At 43.0% G+C, this 25,478-nt stretch overlaps 1 protein-coding gene and 1 long non-coding RNA gene across 3 annotated transcripts in view; one reads left to right on the forward strand and one right to left on the reverse strand.

Moving 5' to 3' along the window:
• The window catches only part of SGSM2 (small G protein signaling modulator 2), a 385,744-nt gene that overhangs the window by 168,330 nt on the left and 191,936 nt on the right, over positions 1-25,478 (reverse strand). The gene's annotated exons all lie outside the window — the stretch shown is intronic.
• Positions 452-25,188, forward strand: LOC120994724. Its single transcript, XR_005777460.1, has 4 exons — positions 452-632; positions 18,800-18,806; positions 19,960-19,964; positions 25,176-25,188. It is a non-coding gene; the product is annotated as an uncharacterized LOC120994724 (long non-coding RNA).

A 25,478-nucleotide genomic window follows, 5' to 3' on the forward strand; every position in this document is an offset into this window, starting at 1 on the left:
GTCGTTAAGTTATGCCATAACTGATTTGAAATGTAATGGGAATCCACACGTCAAATCTATTTGCGAACACTAATAGAAATGATTTTTTCATAATAAAGTACAAATCTTCATATTAAGGGTGAAATTGGCTTTTCATGTTCAGATAAATTAAAGTGGACATGTTGTCTTTAACTTGTCCGATTCAGTAAATGCGTTCATCATCACCCATGAAGTAACAAGTGTGGAGCACCTTTTCTTACAATTCTGTGTTGTGTCATTCCTGTTATTCCTCCTAGAAATTTATGAATACCTTGACAACTGGATGTTAGGGGTATGTCCTATCATAGGGGTGCACAACCTGTGACCCAGGGGGCCACATGCGGCCCTCGATACCATTCTGTGCGACCCCCAACCATCTGGTAACAGACATGTATGTCTATGTCTTGTAGTTGCTCACATGTATCTTTCATGTATTCTCCCATTAGATGGGAGTACAAGAAGTGCAAGTAAACATTTATGATATATACTGTATGTTCAATATGCCATAAATATAGTATTTCAGTTGGTAATACCCCTTTAAGTTTTATTTTAGGCCCTTGTAATTGGTTCAGGCTGACAATGTGACCCTCAACCAGAAAAAGTTGTGCACCCCTGTCCTATAACATGAGGTTTGGTGTATATCTCACCCAGAATGTTAATGGATGGGGTAAAATGAATCCAGAAAAGATGTGCTGTTTCAGCAAATTGTAGTTTGCTAAGGCACTTTTCTTTAAAGTGTGTTATAGGTTGTATTTTTATAAATAGATAGGTGTTGGTAGTGAGATTTGCCATTACCTCCCCACTCCAGTACACAACTTCCCTGTAGCCTGAGGCAAAGCCAGGTGTAGCTGCTGTGTTTGTTACTGTGGGAATAAATACAGGGCTGAAATGCTCATTCAGTGTCAATGCCTGGGAGCTGGTTGACCTGGTGGCTGTGTAAAGCCTGATCTCCCAGAGTTTGGTAAAACTACCTAGGTGAATTGATGACCATGTTTAGTTAATGCCCAGATCGGCAAGTTATTTCCTTTTTGTGGTTTATGTGCAATGCATGTGGAGTGCTCAAAGTTGACAGCTGAATTTCGATGCCACTGATGCCGTTTTGGACCAAGATAAAGTATTATTTGTTCTTTTAACCTGTTGAAGCCTTTGTGGTATCACTGTTGTCCCCGCCTACAAGTACAGACCCACAATAGTCCCTACACAGTCTCACACTGTTCAGTCAGTGCTGACAGTATCAGAGAATAGGAATGGTACCACCCAGTTGTCAATTTATTACATGAGCAATTTATTCCAGGAGGAATAACACAATTGGCACAACAGTGAGTTCTAATAAAAGATGCACCACGATTGTTATTTCACAGGGAAAACGAGCATTTACTAAAAACAGACATGTTAGGTGAGATGACAGGACCTTATTAAGGAGATAGGCCATTCTAGTAGTAAATTCACATGACCAGCATCACATTATTAATGGGCAGCTATTTCTGCATCATGTGTTATTCCTCAAGATAAATTTGGGTAACACAGAAAGGTTGTCAGATCTCTAGCACATGGTAGGACTGCCCAGTCAAGAAGTCTGAATGTTGTGCCTTCAAGCACATCATGGTCCCAAATATCGGATGCTATAAAAGGCAATTAGGTGTAAGTCCTTTTCTGTTATACTAGTGCCAATGCAGACAGAAAAGCTGATTGTATGAAATGGCTAGTTACATTACTGTTTTCTATAGTCTATCTTACAATTCAGCAAAATCATATTGTATATGTGTAATGTCCCGGAGTGCCATTACCACTTCTTTTGGCACCTTGCTAGCGTCTACTATGTGCTAATGTATAGCATCTAATGTATTTTGTTTCATCGCCTAATGTGCATATTTATTCCTGAAACTGGTTATGTTCATGTAATTGCCTGGTCTACCAGCAGATGGCAGTAACATTGGCAGTATTAGCTTCCCTGGAGAGGAACCTCCTTGTTCTCTTCTAGCCCTCTCTAGAGAGGGAGGAGTTTGGTTACTTAGAAGTGAGTGTCTAGTCAATCCTCCTTATGGAGAGGTTGTGTGTCGGCTAGCAGAGCACTGCCTGCTCTGCTAGGCCTGCAGGCCCTGCCTGCGATATCTACATGGTTGCTTGTCCCCTCCTCGGCTTGCATTGCCTTCATCCAAGCTGAAGCTAGAGCTTGAGGTGCTCCAACGCCAGGACAAGAAGTTCCTAGGATTATAAGTAAGAGACTGACTTCAGCTAACTTAAGTTCCAGCAGAAGAGGAAGAGTTTCCTATTTATCCAGCCAAGCATAGCAGAGTTGAGAGAGCTACCGCATAGCAGAGCTGAGATTGTTGCAGATAAGTATTTGCCTGCTAAAGTTAAGCCAATACCTGCTGATGACCAAGATATTGTTTGGAAGCTGTTTGAATTACCAATTTATGCCAAGTAAAATCAACTGTTCAACGTTACTACAAGTCTGGACTACATTTATTCTATTTCTTCATCATCCAAGTTCAACTACCTCCTTTTGCACTGCTTCAGACCACATCACGTCTGGGATCCACGGATATCCAGGTAGGAACACCGTGACACGTGTATATAACATCTACAGAGATTGTAGGCCACCCTGCACCACTCTGGCAATCCTACCTCTGGCCTGGGTACCAATATTACCATCTACAAAGGGACCCCTGTCCTTCCGCTGCTTAACCGCAGCTGGCGTCACGTTTACTTGCTCTATAAGAGGGACATATTTTGTAGAAACCTCCTAAGGTGCAAGGGATACCCCAGGCGTGGCTTAATGGGCCCGTTGCATATGTCATATGGACAGCTTTAAATACTACATGCCAAATGCTGGTGCTAGCTGCAATAGTATAAAGAAGACACTAAAATGCTCTTGGGTGTACAGTTGTGAAGAAAGACCAGGTCTGAAACATATAGAAAATAGAAGGATGGAAGTGGCGGAAAAATAGACATTAGTAGAACTTTTCTGATATTTTTGCAGCTCTAAATTTTTTTTACATTGTTAAAGAGACGTTGAGTCTTTTTTCATGACAAATACGATATTTATCTTTTAACGTTTTCTTACCAAGAAGAAGTTATTTTTTTTAGCAATATTAGGTGAAAGCCTCAAACAATTTTATTGTTTTCTGCCATTGTGAGATGGCTATTTTCATATATGACATACATCAAAATTGTGCCTGAAATTTCTGGTGACAGATTAGGCTACTTTCACACTGGCGTTTCTGGGCCCGCCTGTGAGATCCGTTTCAAGGCTCTCACAAGCGGTCCAAAACGGATCAGTTCAGCCCCAATGCATTCTGAATGGATAAGGATCCGTTCAGAATGCATTAATTTGGCTGCGTTTGGTCTCCGTTCCGCTTTTGAGGCGAACACTAAAACGCAGCTTGCAGTGTTTTGGTGTCCGTCTGACGATGCGGAGCCAAACAGATCCGTCCTGACACACAATGTAAGTCAATGGGGACGGATCCGTTTTTACTGACACAATATGGTGCAATTGAAAACGGATCCGTCCCCCATTGACTTTTAACCACCTCCGGACCGCCTAACGCAGGATCGCGTTCCGGAGGTGGCAGCGCTGCGCACAGTCACGCATATACGCGTCATCTCGCGAGACGCGAGATTTCCTGTGAACGCGCGCACACAGGCGCGCGCGCTCACAGGAACGGAAGGTAAGAGAGTTGATCTCCAGCCTGCCAGCGGCGATCGTTCGCTGGCAGGCTGGAGATGTGTTTTTTTTAACCCCTAACAGGTATATTAGACGCTGTTTTGATAACAGCGTCTAATATACCTGCTACCTGGTCCTCTGGTGGTCCCCTTTGTTTGGATCGACCACCAGAGGACACAGGTAGCTCAGTAAAGTAGCACCAAGCACCACTACACTACACTACACCCCCCCCCCATCACTTATTAACCCCTTATTAGCCCCTGATCACCCCTAATCACCCCTGATCACCCCATATAGACTCCCTGATCACCCCCCTGTCATTGATTACCCCCCTGTCATTGATCAACCCCCTGTAAAGCTCCATTCAGACGTCCGCATGATTTTTACGGATCCACTGATAGATGGATCGGATCCGCAAAACGCATCCGGACGTCTGAATGAAGCCTTACAGGGGCATGATCAATGACTGTGGTGATCACCCCATATAGACTCCCTGATCACCCCCCTGTCATTGATTACCCCCCTGTCATTGATTACCCCCCTGTAAAGCTCCATTCAGATGTCCGCATGATTTTTACGGATGCACTGATACATGGATCGGATCCGCAAAACGCATCCGGTCGTCTGAATGAAGCCTTACAGGGGCATGATCAATGACTGTGGTGATCACCCCCCTGTCATTGATTACCCCCCCTGTAAAGCTCCATTCAGATGTCCGCATGATTTTTACGGATGCACTGATAGATGGATCGGATCCGCAAAACGCATCCGGACGTCTGAATGAAGCCTTACAGGGGCATGATCAATGACTGTGGTGATCACCCCATATAGACTCCCTGATCACCCCCCTGTCATTGATTACCCCCCTGTCATTGATTACCCCCCTGTAAAGCTCCATTCAGATGTCCGCATGATTTTTACGGATGCACTGATAGATGGATCGGATCCGCAAAACGCATCCGGACGTCTGAATGAAGCCTTACAGGGGCATGATCAATGACTGTGGTGATCACCCCATATAGACTCCCTGATTACCCCCCTGTAAAGCTCCATTCAGATGTCCGCATGATTTTTACGGATGCACTGATAGATGGATCGGATCCGCAAAACGCATCCGGACGTCTGAATGAAGCCTTACACGGGCGTGATCAATGACTGTGGTTATCACCCCATATAGACTCCCTGATCACCCCCCTGTCATTGATCACCCCCCTGTCATTGATCACCCCCCTGTCATTGATCACCCCCCTGTCATTTATCACCCCCCTGTCATTTAGCACCCCTCTGTAAGGCTCCATTCAGATATTTTTTTGGCCCAAGTTAGCAGAATTTTTTTTTTTTTTTCTTACAAAGTCTCATATTCCACTAACTTGTGTCAAAAAATAAAATCTCACATGAACTCCCCATACCCCTCACGGAATCCAAATGCGTAAAATTTTTTAGACATTTATATTCCAGACTTCTTCTCACGCTTTAGGGCCCCTAGAATGCCAGGGCAGTATAAATACCCCACATGTGACCCCATTTCGGAAAGAAGACACCCCCAGGTATTCCGTGAGGGGCATATTGAGTCCATGAAAGATTGAAATTTTTGTCCCAAGTTAGCGGAACGGGAGACTTTGTGAGAAAAAAATTAAAAATATCAATTTCCGCTAACTTGTGCCAAAAAAAAAAAATTTCTATGAACTCGCCATGCCCCTCATTGAATACCTTGGGGTGTCTTCTTTCCAAAATGGGGTCACATGTGGGGTATTTATACTGCCCTGGCATTCTAGGGGCCCCAAAGCGTGAGAAGAAGTCTGGTATCCAAATGTCTAAAAATGCCCTCCTAAAAGGAATTTGGGCACCTTTGCGCATCTAGGCTGCAAAAAAGTGTCACACATCTGGTATCGCCGTACTCAGGAGAAGTTGGGGAATGTGTTTTGGGGTGTCATTTTACATATACCCATGCTGGGTGAGAGAAATATCTTGGTCAAATGCCAACTTTGTATAAAAAAATGGGAAAAGTTGTCTTTTGCCAAGATATTTCTCTCACCCAGCATGGGTATATGTAAAATGACACCCCAAAACACATTCCCCAACTTCTCCTGAATACGGCGATACCACATGTGTGACACTTTTTTGCAGCCTAGGTGGGCAAAGGGGCCCATATTCCAAAGAGCACCTTTAGGATTTCACAGGTCATTTACCTACTTACCACACATTAGGGCCCCTGGAAAATGCCAGGGCAGTATAACTACCCCACAAGTGACCCCATTTTGGAAAGAAGACACCCCAAGGTATTCCGTGAGGGGCATGGCGAGTTCCTAGAATTTTTTATTTTTTGTCACAAGTTAGTGGAAAATGCTTATTTTTTTTTTTTTTTTTTTTTTCATACAAAGTCTCATATTCCACTAACTTGTGACAAAAAATAAAAACTTCCATGAACTCACTTTGCCCATCAGCGAATACCTTGGGGTCTCTTCTTTCCAAAATGGGGTCACTTGTGGGGTAGTTATACTGCCCTGGCATTCTAGGGGCCCAAATGTGTGGTAAGGAGTTTGAAATCAAATTCTGTAAAAAATGACCTGTGAAATCCGAAAGGTGCTCTTTTGAATATGGGCCCCTTTGCCCACCTCGGCTGCAAAAAAGTGTCACACATCTGGTATCTCCGTAATCGGGAGAAGTTGGGGAATGTGTTTTGGGGTGTCATTTTACATATACCCATGCTGGGTGAGAGAAATATCTTGGCAAAAGACAACTTTTCCCATTTTTTTATACAAAGTTGGCATTTGACCAAGATATTTATCTCACCCAGCATGGGTATATGTAAAAAGACACCCCAAAACACATTCCTCAACTTCTCCTGAATACAGAGATACCAGATGTGTGACACTTTTTTGCAGCCTAGGTGGGCAAAGGGGCCCACATTCCAAAGAGCACCTTTCGGATTTCACAGGTCATTTACCTACTTACCACACATTTGGGCCCCTAGAATGCCAGGGCAGTATAACTACCCCACAAGTGACCCCATTTTGGAAAGAAGAGACCCCAAGGTATTCGCTGATGGGCATAGTGAGTTCATGGAAGTTTTTATTTTTTGTCACAAGTTTGTGGAATATGAGACTTTGTATGAAAAAAAAAAAAAAAAAAAAAAAATCATCATTTTCCACTAACTTGTGACAAAAAATAAAAAATTCTAGGAACTCGCCATGCCCCTCACGGAATACCTTGGGGTGTCTTCTTTCCAAAATGGGGTCACTTGTGGGGTAGTTATACTGCCCTGGTATTCTAGGGGCCCAAATGTGTGGTAAGGAGTTTGAAATCAAATTCAGGAAAAAATGAGGAGTGAAATCCGAAAGGTGCTCTTTGGAATATGGGCCCCTTTGCCCACCTAGGCTGCAAAAAAGTGTCACACATCTGGTATCCCCGTACTCAGGAGAAGTTGAGGAATGTGTTTTGGGGTGTCTTTTTACATATACCCATGCTGGGTGAGATAAATATCTTGGTCAAATGACAACTTTGTATAAAAAAATGGGAAAAGTTGTCTTTTGCCAAGATATTTCTCTCACCCAGCATGGGTATATATAAAATGACACCCCAAAACACATTCCCCACCTTCTCCTGAGTACGGAGATACCAGATGTGTGACACTTTTTTGCAGCCTAGGTGGGCAAAGGGGCCCATATTCCAAAGAGCACCTTTCGGATTTCACAGGTCATTTTTTACAGAATTTGATTTCAAACTCCTTACCACACATTTGGGCCCCTAGAATGCCAGGGCAGTATAACTACCCCACAAGTGACCCCATTTTGGAAAGAAGAGACCCCAAGGTATTCGCTGATGGGCATAGTGAGTTCATAGAAGTTTTTATTTTTTGTCACAAGTTAGTGGAATATGAGACTTTGTAAGGAAAAAAAAAAAAAAAAAAAAAAATCATCATTTTCCGCTAACTTGTGACAAAAAATAAAAAGTTCTATGAACTCACTATGCCCATCAGCGAATACCTTAGGGTGTGTACTTTCAGAAATGGGGTCATTTGTGGGGTGTTTGTACTGTCTGGGCATTGTAGAACCTCAGGAAACATGACAGGTGCTCAGAAAGTCAGAGCTGCTTCAAAAAGCGGAAATTCACATTTTTGTACCATAGTTTGTAAACGCTATAACTTTTACCCAAACCATTTTTTTTTTACCCAAACATTTTTTTTTTATCAAAGACATGTAGAACTATAAATTTAGAGCAAAATTTCTATATGGATGTCGTTTTTTTTGCAAAATTTTACAACTGAAAGTGAAAAATGTCATTTTTTTGCAAAAAAATCGTTAAATTTCGATTAATAACAAAAAAAGTAAAAATGTCAGCAGCAATGAAATACCACCAAATGAAAGCTCTATTAGTGAGAAGAAAAGGAGGTAAAATTCATTTGGGTGGTAAGTTGCATGACCGAGCAATAAACGGTGAAAGTAGTGTAGGTCAGAAGTGTAAAAAGTGGCCTGGTCTTTCAGGGTGTTTAAGCACTGGGGGCTGAGGTGGTTAATGTAAGTCAAGACAGATCCCTTTTGACGTAGACTTTCTTTTGAATGAATAATGCAAACGGATCCGTTATGAAGGGATACAAGCGTTTGCAATATCGGTGCGGATACGTCTGTGCAGATACAAGATGGATCCGCACCGAACGCAGGTGTGAAAGTAGCCTTACCTGTAATTACACCCCTTTCTTTAGTCTATTACTCTGAGACCCTTCTGCTCTGATATCAGTTCAAAGTAAAACATATAGAAATCATACTTATTTAGGCCGGAGTAAACAGACAGGAAATGGTCCATTACATGTAGTCTAACAGGCAGCAGCTTTTTAGGTACCAGTGATGCCCGCTACCTTCTGGGGAAGTGTGCAGTGGCACAGGAAGCAAATATGGTTTGTCCGCCCGTGGAATAAAGGGGGAGAAATCCCTCCAAATTTGAATCCTGAACTCTATCTTAGAAACTTAGGGGGTCATTTATTAAGACCGGCGTTTTAGACACCGTTAATAAGCCCTATATCTGTCGGTGGATCCGCCAGCATTATGAAGAGGCCTTGGCTCTTTATAACTTCGGCAGATCCAGCGCCGCTTCTAAATGTAAGACCGCTTCCTAGCAGTCTTACCTTTAGACCTGTTTCTATGCCTGAAACAGGCGTAGAAATTGGCAAATGAGACGGGTCTGCCGGCCCATCCCCTTCCCTGCGCACTTTTTTAGACCTGGGTGAGCGGGGAGAAGTCGCAGATTGCAGCACACCAGTTAGTCTAATATAGGCATATTTCAGCTTCATAATTGACCCCCTGAATGAATAAATTTAGGGGGTCATTTATTAAGACCGGCCCTAATAGCCCCTTTAGCTGGCGTTGGGTCCGCCAAAGTTATGTAGAGGAGCTGGCCTGTACATAACTTTGGCGCATCCAGCGCCGGTCTAAATGTAAGACAGCTTCCTTGCTGAAACAGGCGTAGAAAATGATGGACGGCCAAGGCCTGCTGACCCTTCCATGCTGCCTTTTTTAGACCTGGCGTGAGCAGGGAAAAGATACAGATTGCAATCTGTGCCAGAAATACGCCTAGACGTATTTCTGGATAGTAAATGACCCCCTTAAAGTCTGCACATAGGATTGAACTGTGCCAGTTACTGCAGGCCATAAACATGAACTGCTGCTTATATTTCTCCATGCATTTGTCACTTCTGCCATAGAGATATGCATCAATGTTTATAAAGAAATTCCCAAGAATATTTGCAGAAAACTGTCTTGGCATTGGCCCTGGACCTGACAACTGCAAATAATGTGTGTGGCAGTCTCAAAAGAGAACATATGGCTTTAAATATTAAAACAACATCATGTCTCTTGACGCCTCCCTAGTGTAACGCACATAGATCCTCAATTTGCAGTAAAGATGTTTTTTCATTGCCTCAAAATCCTTGGAAACAGAATAATGTAAGGCTTTTAAATGAGGTCAGGAATTGACTGAAAAGGGACTGATGGCGCAATGCTACCATGAATCTAGAGGCAATTAAGAAAACGATGCTTTCAGACAAATGGATTTACTACATTACATGCCGCTGTATGAAGTTCATTGCTCGAGCTGTACAAAATGAACTTATTTTAAAGACGCACTCCCACAAAAGTTTTTATACTTTGACCTGTTAGAAAGGTACATGATGTCATTTGTAGTGAAGGTAATCTCCTTACCAGTGACCGTATCTGTGAGTTATAACCTCCCTTCTGATCCTCAGCTGTGTCATGTGACCACCACTCTGATCTCCAACTGACACTAGTTTCACTAGTTTGTATTATATTTACTAAACTGAGAGACTAAATTTAATTTAGAATTAGATCAATAAGCTTCAGTAAACCAGTTTTCAACCCTCCCCCCAAGACCACTGTAGGTGTAAAAGAAAAGTTCAAAGAGACCACTAAGCAACTTCCAATTTTATAGGGGTTTTCCAAGATTTTTACGCTATGGCCTATCCTTAGATCCCCAACGATCACATATCGATGGCCCGTACCCTTTCACTTCAGTTCAGCACTGGCGGTATGACACTAGGGATCCCTCCATGTCCTCTTCAGTGCCGCATTCTGGGCATGGAGAGGTTTTGGGAATCATTATCAGCCAGCCATTCATTTTCAGCCTTTATTATTCCCCTTATTAACATGAACCCTGTTAATAATGTTGATGTTCCCAACTCATAAACTGCCAATTTCTACAAAATTCAATAAATTCTTTATTTTGTCCCTGGATTCCAATGGTAGCTTGATGAATGACAATATATCCCCGCAGTCTCTTTCTAACAAAGCTAGAACCAGTCCTGTACCTCACATGGATCCAGAGATCTCCACGTTCATTACTGCAATTGCTCTGCTAGATTTATTTCAAGCTGGCATCTCAGGGGGTCCAGTTGTTGGCAGTTGAAGGATGGAACTGAGCATGTATGTCAGCCTCAGTGAGCTGGACAGAGAATTGAGAAAAAGAGCAAACAGCAGGTGGCGCTATACAGATAGATTTCAGAGAATAACTCAGTGGCTATACTGAATTTTTAATGACATGCAATTTAAAAAATATTCAGTTCCAGGTGCTGGTTTGAAAAATATAGAATATTCCCCTTTAACTATTGTATACTGTATATACTGATACTTGTTTTAATGCTCATTTATCAGAAACTCATGGTTTTGAAGCTATATACTGTATGTTTGTACGGGATTATCAGCTAGGAGGATGGGAATAGCAGATATAATGGAGGTGCAGTCAAATGATAACATATGTCAGGGGGAGAAAAACAGAACTGGATCGCACATCCACAATGCTATGCTTAGATCTAATTAAACTCGCTTCTTAGCGCCATATTGAAGTGTACAGCCCCCCATACTGCATGCTGTACCAGAGGCATTAGTGTACATTTTGATCAAAAGGCATAAGCCCACTCACCACGTCAAGGTCGCCTCTTTGAGTGGTACCTACTCTGACCAAAAGGCGCAGCACAGTGCGGTGACAAAGCGGCACTGCCCTTGAATCTTTCTTCTTTATTACTGGTATCAGCACTCCTCCCATTCGGCACAGGTGGTTTTAATTTCACAGCAGTCTGCATATTAGTGGTCACTGACCTGTAGCTCCTGATAGCAATGGACATGTTGTGTTAGACAACTGTTCACATGGTTCAGTACTGCGTGTGGCCTTTGTTTTTGTGGCGCTGTGCTGGTCGGTTGGTGGGACCCAGGACCATGGGTGGCATTGTCGGACACCAGGGTTGCTGTTTGACTCCTGGGTCCTGCCGCCTACTAGGGCAGTGCCGCTTTGTCACCGCACTGTGCTGCACCTTGTCAGAGTAGGTCCCACTCAAAGAGGCGACCTTGACGTGGTGAGTGGGCTTATGCCTTTTGATCAAAATGTACACTAATGCCTCTGGTACAGCATGCAGTATGGGGGGCTGTACACTTTAATATGGCGCTAAGGAGCGAGTTTAATTAGATCTAAGCATAGCATTGTGGATGTGCGATCCAGTTCTGTTTTTCTCCCCTGATAACCGTCTAATGATAAGCCCTCTTTTCTTATGCTGTGCAGAAGGAGTCGATCCATCTTTATTGCTCCTGTCCATACTTGCAGGAAGAGTTATGAGAGTAATTTGCTTACAGCGCGCAGCATTGCCCACCTTTCCAAAAGGCAACTGGGAATTCCACCAGATTCCAGAAGTAAACAGCGCTAATTGATGACACTAAGCGTGAGCTGATATTATTACATTTGTGTCTTCACCTCCCTTAAGTGCTGCCAGCTCTGCTAAAACAACATAGCATGTTGTCTACAGTGACTTTAATGCTGTCTGGAAGTTAAGACTCCGGGCTTCCCCGATCACTCACCATGGTTGTTGATTAAAGCGCGGGAGATATGCACATACAGAATGTTGAATCTGAAGCCAGTATCCTACAGCTGAAGACCACTATGGTTATCTATAATTGACCCTGTGTTTTAGGTGGGTCCAATCTGACAGAAGGTAGGACAACACAAGTAGGTGGGAACAAGAGACGTAGGTGGAGCAAACAATACTGTAGTGCAGGACAAAATACCGCCCCAGCAGAACCAGATACCACAGTGCAGCACAAATACTGCTGCCTGCAGCACATTGTGCAACTGTATAATCGTCCTAAGGACGGCAATACAGTTGAATTCAGGAGGGCATCTGCAGCCACTGGCCAGGTGCATAAGTTCCTGATGCTCCTACATGAATAATGCTAAGAGAATCAGATCTTTATGTACCCCGCCAGCGGCCATGAGGAGGCCTTTCCCTGTAGAGTCTATGTCAAGTCTGCCCCTGGCAAGTTGCTTGTTTGATTTGAGAGATTGAAAATCTCCATAAGAGTCAAAGATTCAGGATATGGACAATGCGGGGCAACAGTTGGCTTCCAATCCAAAGTTTTAAGGGGTTGTCCGACCCCAACAAAAAATTAGTCCGCAAGGAGATACTGTGTAAAACAAAGAAAAAGACCCACTTACCTACTGAATGCTGCTGTATTCCAGTGCCAAGGCTCTTGTTCCTCTCGCTGCTGCACTATGGCAGACCAGAACCGATGACGTCCTGTCCATGCTCATATTGACCACTGCAGCCATTCACTGGTCTCAGCGGTGATGTGTCCCTGCGGGGCACTTGACCACTGATCCTCTGCGTTGACAAGGAGAGGATGTTTATGGTGATGGTAATGTGCTCACCTTTTTCGGTTGCACCAAACTGGGTGCAACCACAATTAAGGCCAAACAAGAAGATTACTGGTTGGTGCAGCCAAACTCGTCTGATGACCTTACGCGGGAGCCAAGTCGCCGGTCAGGTAAATATTGTGTAGAAGAAGAGCTGGACCATAAAAGTTGAGCAGGCTTGTGGACGACAGAGGGTGCAGAGCCACAACCAGGCGTGATATTAATCCTGTTTTATTTATAGACGACGCCTTTCGGGGTGCATGACCCCTTTATTAAGTCTAAAAAAGTATATGAAAAAGAGAAATGGAGGGTAGAAGATAGGCGTAGTATACACTTGTACGTATGTGTACGCACAAGTGAGGCATAATCCGCTCATAATTGAATAAATAAATGAGCAGGAGAGTTAAAAGAGTAATACTAATACATATACACACATGGAACATAAATAAATAGATTAAAACTAAGTACATTGATGATTCACTGTTCAAATAACTAAGAAGTGAGTAGGTGACAAAAAAAACAGCTTAGGCAACAATAAATAAATATAAAATATGTGTATGATTAAATACAGTGTGTAAAATAATAATATAGTATATAATAACAAATCTAAATGAATGGGCCGGACGTCTCCGTAGTAGGACATAGTATATATCATAGATACACGCTTGTGGTGTCGTTATTAAGTGTGCTTGATGTTCTAGGAGGTGTATCCGTAAATGAGAGGACATGTGTGAAGGAAAGGTATGTATATGTGCGCTGCCGTGCGTGTGCATATATATACACACACATACACACATCCGGGCCATTCATTTAGATTTGTTATTATATACTATATTATTATTTTACACACTGTATTTAATTATACACATATTTTATATTTATTTATTGTTGCCTAAGCTGTTTTTTATCATCTACTCGCTTCTTAGTTATTTGAACAGTGAATCATCAATGTACTTTTAATCTATTTATTTATTTATGTTCCATGTGTGTATATGTATTAGTATTACTCTTTTAACTCTCCTGCTCATTCATTTATTCAATTATGAGCGGATTATGCCTCACTTGTGCGTACACATACGTACAAGTGTATACTACGCCTATCTTCTACCCTCCATTTCTCTTTTTTATATACTTTTTTTAGACTTGATAAAGGGGTCACGCACCCCGAAGCGCGTCGTCTATAAATAAAACAGGATTAATATCACGCCTGGTTGTGCCTCTGCACCCTTTGTCGTTCACAAGCCTGCTCGACTTTTATGGTCCAGCTCTTTTCCTTCCTAATAACTGGTTGCTCATGGAGGTGAAGAGCTGCATTTACATGTAGCAATCACCTCCACTGTATGGGGACGAGTGATGGCTACAGCCATCGGCTCATTCGCATACAAATTCATTGTTTCTGCGCAGCAGATCTGCAGCCTAGAAATGACTACTGAGTGTCCGCAAGAAAGATCACTTCACCCAATGAACGAGCGTTTTGCTCATTCACTGGGTGATCTGTGACATCTTTACACGGGCCGATTATTGCGAATGAGCGCTCATACGAACATTCGTTCCTGATAATCAGCCTGAAAATCAAACCGTGTAAATCCAGCTTTGGTGTTGCATCTCCTTCAAAGTTTTCCTTGTACGGAGGAGCTCCTAGACATCTGGCGTGCAGGGAACTGCAGCAAAGTTTGATTCAAGTAAATGGGGCCGTGCTGGCGTTCTCTGCACCGCAGGGAGCTCCACTGTTCAGGTAACACTTTGAAGGGCACACTGTGCTACAGCAAGCTTGCAGCATCTTCATTCTCAAGATTCATATGATATTCTATTTTATTCAGCTAGATATATTTGCTTCTAGAAAGACTTGATAACCAATCGGACCTCTGTAGCTCTTTTCAAAGGGGTTCTCATGCAGCTTTCCCAGGCTCTTCAGTTATAAGACTGGAGTGGGGAATGCATAACTTTATACCTAGACAGATTTTCTAACTAGTCCTCTCGGACAGCTATGTAGATGCCATAAATGCAACCATTTATCTGGCTTTCCCCAAAAAAAGACATTTAATGAAGAAATGGTTAAAATGAATGTTTAATAACGTGACATAAAAAGACAACTTATAAACCTACTTTACTATATTTTTGTGTTTTAGAGCACATGCCCTTACCACTCAAACCCATGACATTCTCTACAATGCAATGTTATCTGTATAATGTACTATGTTATTCTATTAACAGAATATGTAATATCTCCTATTAAGCACTGCCATGGCAAGCAATATTCACATGCATTGTGGTCCTCTGCTGCTTTTTCAACCCTAAAGCTGGTTTCACACGGGCGTTGCAGGAAAATGTGCGGGTGCGTTGCGGGAACACCCGCGATTTTTCCGCGTGCGAAAAATCGCGCATGTTTGGTACCCAGGCTTGGGATCGGTGTTCTGTATATTGTATTATTTTCCCTTATAACATGGTTATAAGGGAAAATAATAGCATTCTGAATACAGAATGCATAGTAAAATAGCGCTGGAGGGGTTAAAGGGCTTCTGTCACCCCACCCCTGCGCCAATGACATCACCGAAATAGAAGACGTCATCGGCGCAGGCGCACTGAGGGAGTGCTGAGGAGGCGAGCCTCCTCATCTCAGAGTGCCTGCGCCGAATGAACACAGGCGCGCGATTTTTGAAATGCCGACAGGGCTGGCCGGAGGAGGAGATCCCGGCTGGCCCTGTCAATCAACACGACGAGGGGGCGGTTTTCTGCAGCTGCTACCAGCAAGTAGCCGCCCTACTTGCTGGTAGAGACCTAATTTACATATTATAAAACTTCGTTTTTAGAAGAAACTGCTGAATCAAAGTAAGTAAGACCATTATATTTTCATATATCGCAATATAAGTAATTTAACTAGCCCAAAAAAAAAATATGACTTTAGTGGGGTGACAGAAGCCCTTTAAAAAAATAATAATAATTTAACTCACCTTAATCCACTTGATCGCGTAGCCGGCATCTCCTTCTGTCTCCTTTGTTGAATAGGACCCGTGGTGAGCATTAAGTACAGTTACAGGACCTTTGATGACGTCACTCCGGTCATCACATGATCCATCAGCATGGTAAAAGATCATGTGACGTACCATGTGATGACCGGAGTGACGTCATCACAGGTCCTGTTCCTGTAATTAATGCTCACCACAGGTCCTATTCAACAAAGGAGACAGAAGGAGATGCCGGCTACGCGATCAAGTGGACTAAGGTGAGTTCAATTATTATTATTTTTTTTAACCCCTCCAGCGCTATTTTACTATGCATTCTGTATTCAGAATGCTATTATTTTCCCTTATAACCATGTTATAAGGGAAAATAATAATGATCGGGTCTCCATCCCGATCGTCTCCTAGCAACCGTGCGTGAAAATCGCACCGCATCTGCACTTGCTTGCGATTTTCACGCAACCCCATTCACTTTTATGGGGCCTGTGTTGCGTGAAAAACGCAGAATATAGAGCATGGTGCGATTTTCACGCAACGCATAAGTGATGCGTGAAAATCACTGCTCATTTGAACAGCCCCATAGAAATTAATGGGTCGGTATTCAGTGCGGGTGCAATGCGTTCACCTCACGCATCGCATCCGCACGGAATACTCGCCCGTGTGAAAAAGTCCTTAGGACCATCAGATAAACTAATCAATATGTGCTGGATCTGAATACCTGTGCAAGGTTGTGACTGAAGAATCTACCTTTCCTGTCTATCCAAAAGCATTGCCAGCAAAGCACCCAGGTGATATAATGCCTTGGAGAGACATAATAGCTTATAATAGATTGCACATCAATATTTAATGTATTACAAAAAATAATGGGATTGTAATAATTACTTCATGAACTATTACATTAAGTCTCACATTACTAATTTATAAATCAGTGTCTAATGGGGACTATTGGTAATTTAATATTTGCATTACAATCTCATGCTCTCCAATGGCAATTTCAGGTCACTTAAAAAATTAGACATGCAATAAAGGAGGAAGAACCTCACTGGATTATTTATGAGCCAAGCTGATAACTTTCATCTTCATTTTGGATGTACTCATTTTGTTTTTATATAGTTCTGATACAGTATAAAGCGCGTTTAAATACATGGAGTAAGGCCACTTTTACATGAGCGAGTTTTCCGTGCGGGTACAATGCGTGACGTGAACGCATTGCACCAGCACTGAATCCTGACCCATTCATTTCAATGGGGCTGTGTACATGTGCGTTGTTTTTCACGCATCACTTGTGCGGTGCGTGAAAATCGCAGCATGCTCTATATTCAGCGTTTTTCACGCAGCCCTGGCCCCACAGAAGTGAATGGGGCTGCATGAGAAACACATTACATCCGCAAGCAAATGCGATGCGTTTTTTACTGATGGTTGTTTGTAAACCTTCAGTTTTTTATCACATGCGTGAAAAATGCATCAAAATGCTTGCACGGAAAAAACGGAACAACTGAACGCAATCGCATACAAAACTGACTGAACTTGCTTGCAAAATTGCACGTTTTTAACTGAACACATCCGGAACGCATTCGGACTTAATCCATCACCCTCGTGTGAAAGAGGCCAAAGAGGGACAGTGTTGCATGAAGGAATCAGGTCCTAAGGAATAATTTAACAGGGGAATAGATGGACAAAAGTCAGAATAGGAAATGTGTCACCCTAAAAAGATGTTTTTTGGGCATGCTTAGCCCCTTCTGTACCTCCGCTATACATGTACGACGGAAGTACAATATTTAAATATGGTGCCTGCTACATAGCTGCCTGTTTCTGCTGTTTCACACAGCAGACACCCGGATCAGGGATAACACCGATCACAGACACTTAATCCCTCTAATGCATTGGTCAATTGTCACCACAGCATCTCAGAGGCTTTTCCCCAAGGGGAGGCTGCTCTCCCAAGGCCCGAACGGCTTCCCTGCACTATGATTGAGGGAGCTGTTTGTTCGCTGTGGTAGCCTCGAGCCTGCTAGATGCTTCGATGCCTGCCACAGCGATGTTACTATGGAGCACTGCAGAACACACTGACTCTCTCACTGGCTGCAATGGTAATATGTTGCAGTCTATGGGAGAAGATTGCATGTTCAAGTCCTTTTGAAAAGGTTTTTTTAAAAATATAAAAAAATATATATAAAAATTCAAATCATCCCCCTTTACCCATATTAAATATAAAAAATAAAAAAAATAAAGATCATAGGTATCATTATGTCCCAAAACGCCCATACTATTAAAATATAAATGTATTCATCATGGAGGGAGGGGGGGGGGGGGTAGAATCCAAATTGCGGATTCATTTTTTTCATTGCTTGCTTCATCTCCTATCCAAAAATAAAAATGGTCAAAAAAGACACACGCACTCCAAAATGAGATCAATAAAAAACTTCAGATCGCCCTGCAAAAATTTGTTCCTCACTCAGTTCCATAGACATAACTATAAACAAGTTATGGATCAGAATATGGCAATTATGAGAAACAAAAATAATTTTTTTCAAAGTTTTAAGTTTTTTAAATATTAAAACATAAAAAAATAAAATATAAAAAAATTGGTATTGCTGCAATCATACTGACCAGGAGAATGAAGGTGACAGGTCAGTTTTAAAGGGTTTCTATCACTTCATATGACATAATTAGCTGTCAGACACTAGCGATCTGCTAGTGTCTGCTCTGGCCAACCATCCTACTATAATCACTTGTGGGGCAGCGGTTTTGCTAAAAAACTAACTTTTATAAATATGCTAATGAGCCTCTATACAGCCGCGCATGCGCATTGAATGTCTGACCGCTCCGAGCTCAGACATCTCTAATGCGCCGAATACAGCCGCGCACGGCGCATGCGCGAGAATTCGGCCGCTGCGTCACACGGAGGAGGACATGGGCGGGCTGGAGGGACGTGCTGGGCGGCGGCTGTGTATGAAGGTAGACGGAGCCTCTAGGTGCTAATGACGCCCACATAGCACCTAGAGGCTCATTAGCATATTTATAAAAGTTAGTTTTTTAGCTAAACCGCTGCCCCACAAGTGATTATAGTAGGATGGTTGACCAGAGCAGACACTAGCAGATCGCTAGTGTCTGCCAGCTAATTATGTCATATGAAGTGATAGAAACCCTTTAACAAATAATGAACATGGTAAAAACAAAACCCATAAAACTGTGACAGAATTGCTTTTTACCAGCTTCTCACTACTTCTTATGCAATATTAAATGATGATATTAGAAAATACAACTTGTCCCACAAAAACAAGTATACATACACCTACAAGGTGAACAGAAAAAAAACAAAGGCCCTGAAGGGGTTAAAACTGGTGTGTATGTAAGGGTTCATTTAGTGTTTTTTCCACTTTAAGACTATTCACAGCAGTTCACAGATACCAAGACCTAGGATAGCTCTGAACTATATTACATTCCTAACTGATTCGTTTTGACATGAGGACTGTAATATACTGGAACATTCTGTGCACATCCTAGTAGGGAACTGAAGACATAGATACCTACATGTAATAGCCTTTAAGAATGCCACCCTGTCTTTGTCTCACCATATTGGGTGCTAGCCAGCAACGTAGGGGTTTCCCAAGAAGTGACGTGAGGTTAAGGGACTGTTTGTATATCACTGTTCAGTAAATCTTTTATTCACTTGGATAATGTTTAAGCCTATTTATTCTCGGATCCTAGAATCCACAACAAAACAACTGAATATTGGGAATTAATCTGATTGTCCAAAGTATCACATTATAGAGAACTGGTGCAACTCAAGTAACGTCTTTGAGTCAGGAATGTGAGGTTTAAGTTATGGTAGACGTTAGTTTTAGATCACTGGCAGAATGGAGAGCACAATAAGGGTAGTAGACGGAGATGACGGAGGTGGTGCAGCACTGTGAAGAGCTTGGTAGAAAAGGATTTAAACTATTTTATTTAGTAGATGGGCCATGAGTACAGTTACTTGACACAAGATGAAGGCATCAGTGTACATTTTGTATACATCCTAAAGGGAACATGTCGAGGGGCGTGGCTTGGCAGCCGAAGCTAATGGCCGCTTGAAGCAAGAGCTCCTGCACCCAGCGACATTAAAATTGCCTACAGTCTTCATAGAAGAAGTTTAAAGTGGTCCTACTCATCACCTCTCCGCATGATGACCTGAGGAAAGAGAACCAGGCAGCAGCAGGGCAAATTAAACATTTATTTTGACCGGGAAAGACAGAGAGAGGAGTCCGGCCTTCCCCCCTCCCCGGCGTCCCTGCATGGCTCTCACGGCTCAGCTTCCCCGCCGAACAATGCACTTCCCAGTGCAGTCTCCCCCGCAGAGGTTCCAGATGCAAAGCAGAGCCCCGAGGTGCCCTCAACTCATCCAGCTATGGAGGGGAGGAAACAAAGGCCGGCTAAACAAGGCAAGCAGCGGCCAGAAGGACAAGGCCCCGGCCCTGCAGAGGAGCGCTCACCGACGTGGCAGACGCCATGTTTGTTCTCCACAGGCAGCCCAGAAAAGCACATACCGCGACTCCAGGAGCCTTCGGTGTCCCCTCAGAAGGTGAGAGAGCACTTCACCCCTTCAGAACCCACCTATTTAGCTCCAAATCTGGAACAATTCCAGGCCTCTAACCAACCTGCCTCGGGCACCCTTATTAAAGATATGCTACTGAAGGTAAGCAAATCACTTCATGCGGACTTACAGTCCTGGCTAGGCCCAATCAAATCTACCATTCAACGATTACTACCCAGAGTCTCCCATATAGAAAACAAGATGGGAGAATTTGTATCCTCTCATAATAATCTAGTAGATGACCACAATGATCTCTCTGAGGATCTACAGAGAATTAAAGCTAAAATCAATGACCTTGTGGACAGACCCCGTAGGAATAATATCAAATTCCGGAGCATTCCGGAGGACATTCCTAATACAGAACTGAAATAATATTTTTGTTTAATCAAATGGTCTGACCACGCAACTATCACGCTGTCATTACAGGAATCGTATGCAACCCCACATGCTTCCCTTTGGCGTAGTAATACACTGCTCAAAAAAATAAAGGGAACACAAAAATAACACATCCTAGATCTGAATTAATTAAATATTCTTCTGAAATACTTTGTTCTTTACATAGTTGAATGTGCTGACAACAAAATCACACAAAAATAAAAAAATGGAAATCAAATTTTTCAACCGATGGAGGTCTGGATTTGGAGTCACACTCAAAATTAAAGTGGAAAAACACACTACAGGCTGATCCAACTTTGATGTAATGTCCTTAAAACAAGTCAAAATGAGGCTCAGTAGTGTGTGTGGCCTCCACGTGCCTGTATGACCTTCCTACAACGTCTGTGCATGCTCCTGATGAGGTGGCGGACAGTCTCCTGAGGGATCTCCTCCCAGACCTGGACTAAAGCATCTGCCAACTCCTGGACAGTCTGTGGTGCAACGTGACGTTGGTGGATAGAGCGAGACATGATGTCCCAGATGTGCTCAATTGGATTCAGGTCTGGGGAACGGGCGGGCCAGTCCAAAGCATCAATGCCTTCATCTTGCAGGAACTGCTGACACACTCCAACCAGATGAGGTCTAGCATTGTCTTGCATTAGGAGGAACCTAGGGCCAACCGCACCAGCATATGGTCTCACAAGGAGTCTGAGGATCTCATCTCGGTACCTAATGGCAGTCAGGCTACCTCTGGCGAGCACATGGAGGACTGTGCGGCCCTCCAAAGAAATGCCACCCCACACCATTACTGACCCAATGCCAAACCGGTCATGCTGGAGAATGTTGCAGGCAGCAGAACATTCTCCATGGCGTCTCCAGACTCTGTCAAGTCTGTCACATGTGCATCTGTGAAGAGCACAGGGCGCCAGTGGCGAATTTGCCAATCTTGGTGTTCTCTGGCAAATGCCAAACGTCCTGCACGGTGTTGGGCTGTAAGCACCACCCCCACCTGTGGACATCAGGCCCTCATATCACCCTCATGGAGTCTGTTTCTGACCGTTTGAGCAGACACATGCACATTTGTGGCCTGCTGGAGGTCATTTTGCAGGGCTCTAGCAGTGCTCCTCCTGTTCCTCCTTGCACAAAGGTGGAGGTAGCGGTCCTGCTGCTGGGTTGTTGCCCTCCTACGGCCTCCTCCACGTCTCCTGATGTATTGGCCTGTCTCCTGGTAGCGCCTCCATGCTCTGGACACTACGCTGACAGACACAGCAAACCTTCTTGCCACAGCTCGCATTGATGTGCCATCCTGGATAAGCTGCACTACCTGAGCCACTTGTGTGGGTTGTAGACTCCGTCTCATGCTACCACTAGAGTGAAAGCACCGCCAGCATTCAAAAGTGACCAAAACATCAGCCAGGAAGCATAGGAACTGAGAAGTGGTCTGTGGTCACCACCTGCAGAACCACTCCTTTATTGGGGGTGTCTTGCTAATTGCCTATAATTTCCACCTGTTGTCTATCCCATTTGCACAACAGCATATGAAATTGATTGTCACTCAGTGTTGCTTCCTAAGTGGATAGTCTGATTTCACAGAAGTGTGATTGACTTGAAGTTACATTGTGTTGTTTAAGTGTTCCCTTTATTTTTTTGAGCAGTGTACATTCCTATTGTCTCAACCAACATATAAAGCTGACCTTGAGGCTGCCCTACGTGAATTCTTCCAATATAATGTGGGTTGAGTTTCTTGTCCGTTAATACTGTGGACCGCCCATAAGGCGTTCATTAGAGGGGTTTTTATTAAACTGAGCCATACTGCAAGGAAAGCCAGAGATAATAAGAATTTCGGAGCTATTGGCCTCTATTAAGGACATGGAGAATAAGAATAAATCCACCCCTGTATTTTCAGATCATTTAAAAGACCTCAGACTCCAACTTAAAGATTGCCTCCTTTATAGATATGAACAAAACCTACAAAAGGTTAAAGCTAAATACTACTCTCAAAATAATAAAGTAGGTAGACTGTTAGCTCAGCGCGTGAAATCTCAGACGATTAAGTCTAGGATTACTTACATACGACCCTCTAAAGATAACTTGATGATTATGGATCCCTAGGGTATAGATGACAGCTTTATGGAATACTATTCTTCTCTTTTAGACCCCTCCCCAAATGCCCCCTACAACTCCCTGACAGACATTAAGGCCTTCCTGAGTAGTCTCAACCTTCCACATATCTCAGCTGAACAATTAGATCTATTGAGTACCCCTCTCTCTACAAATGAGCTTAAGAAAATAAGACTCTCTTCCCAACCAGAAAGCCCTTCTAATAGTTATTATAAGACCTTTATAGATATCCTCCTTCCCTTCATGCAGGAGGCATTACAGAAAGGGTTTTCTAGCGGATCCTTCCCATCGGAGTTACCATGCCGGATCCTTCCCATCGGAGTTACCATGCCGAAACCAGTTATAGTTACCATGCCGAAACCAGGGAAACCACCAGACACTCCGCAAAACTTTAGGCCCATTTCCCTACTAAATACAGACCTAAAAATCTATGCCAAAGCCTTAGCCACCCGTTTAGCGCCCATTCTATCCTAGCTAATAGATTGTGACAAATCTGGATTGATCAGAGGCAGACAAATAATTGGTAACACATGGCGGGTTATGAACATAGTTGACCAGATTGAGAGGTCAGGATTGGGAGCAGTGCTGGTCACCCTAGATGCCGAAAAGGCATTTGATCGTATTAACTGGTCTTTTGCCTTCTCTGTGCTTCAAACAATGGGTTTGTGTGGCCCCTTCTTAGGTGCAGTGAAAGCACTATATAGTAACCGTGTATATGTAAATAATGCTGTCATCTCCATTCACAATCACCAATGGTAGCCGACAGGGATGCCCTCTTTCCCCTCTTATATTTAACTATATTTCCATTAAACCCCTAGCCCAGGCTATCCGTAACTCTGAAGAGGTCAAAGGTATTGATATTGGGGGAAGGTCGCATAAACTTTCATTGTATGCTGATGATGTCATTTTGACACTCAGTTCACCAGAACTTTCCTTACCTGCGGTGATGGAAATCATCCAAAAGAAGGGAAATACTCCTTTTATAAGCTGGCAAACAGAATGTGTTCAGTATTTAGGTACCAAGGTTACTAATAAAATCAAGCTCCTATACCGCCTTAACTATCTCCCCTTGCTTGAGGTAGTGGGGAAGGATCTGCTCCAGTTCAATAAACAAGAAATATCTTGGGTGGGTCGCATAGCAACATTTTAGATGCTAACTCTTCCAAAAATCTTATATACTTTTAGGACAGTGCCTATACAGGGAGTGCAGAATTATTAGGCAAGTTGTATTTTTGAGGATTAATTTTATTATTGAACAACAACCATGTTCTCAATGAACCCAAAAAACTCATTAATATCAAAGCTGAATATTTTTGGAAGTAGTTTTTAGTTTGTTTTTAGTTTTAGCTATTTTAGGGGGATATCTGTGTGTGCAGGTGACTATTACTGTGCATAATTATTAGGCAACTTAACAAAAAACAAATATATACCCATTTCAATTATTTATTTTTACCAGTGAAACCAATATAACATCTCAACATTCACAAATATACATTTCTGACATTCAAAAACAAAACAAAAACAAATCAGTGACCAATATAGCCACCTTTCTTTGCAAGGACACTCAAAAGCCTGCCATCCATGGATTCTGTCAGTGTTTTGATCTGTTCACCATCAACATTGCGTGCAGCAGCAACCACAGCCTCCCAGACACTGTTCAGAGAGGTGTACTGTTTTCCCTCCTTGTAAATCTCACATTTGATGATGGACCACAGGTTCTCAATGGGGTTCAGATCAGGTGAACAAGGAGGCCATGTCATTAGATTTTCTTCTTTTATACCCTTTCTTGCCAGCCACGCTGTGGAGTACTTGGACGCGTGTGATTGAGCATTGTCCTGCATGAAAATCAAGTTTTTCTTGAAGGATGCAGACTTCTTCCTGTACCACTGCTTGAAGAAGGTGTCTTCCCGAAACTGGCAGTAGGACTGGGAGTTGAGCTTGACTCCATCCTCAACCCGAAAAGGCCCCACAAGCTCATCTTTGATGATACCAGCCCAAACCAGTACTCCACCTCCACCTTGCTGGCGTCTGAGTCGGACTGGAGCTCTCTGCCCTTTACCAATCCAGCCACGGGCCCATCCATCTGGCCCATCAAGACTCACTCTCATTTCATCAGTCCATAAAACCTTAGAAAAATCAGTCTTGAGATATTTCTTGGCCCAGTCTTGACGTTTCAGCTTGTGTGTCTTGTTCAGTGGTGGTCGTCTTTCAGCCTTTCTTACCTTGGCCATGTCTCTGAGTATTGCACACCTTGTGCTTTTGGGCACTCCAGTGATGTTGCAGCTCTAAAATATGGCCAAACTGGTGGCAAGTGGCATCTTGGCAGCTGCATGCTTGACTTTTCTCAGTTCATGGGCAGTTATTTTGCGCCTTGGTTTTTCCACACGCTTCTTGCGACCCTGTTGACTATTTTGAATGAAACGCTTGATTGTTCGATGATCACGCTTCAGAAGCTTTGCAATTTTAGGAGTGCTGCATCCCTCTGCAAGATATCTCACTATTTTTGACTTTTCTGAGCCTGTCAAGTCCTTCTTTTGACCCATTTTGCCAAAGGAAAGGAAGTTGCCTAATAATT

This window comes from Bufo bufo, chromosome 3, assembly GCF_905171765.1.
Source record: "Bufo bufo chromosome 3, aBufBuf1.1, whole genome shotgun sequence".
In the NCBI taxonomy this organism is placed as follows: domain Eukaryota; kingdom Metazoa; phylum Chordata; class Amphibia; order Anura; family Bufonidae; genus Bufo; species Bufo bufo.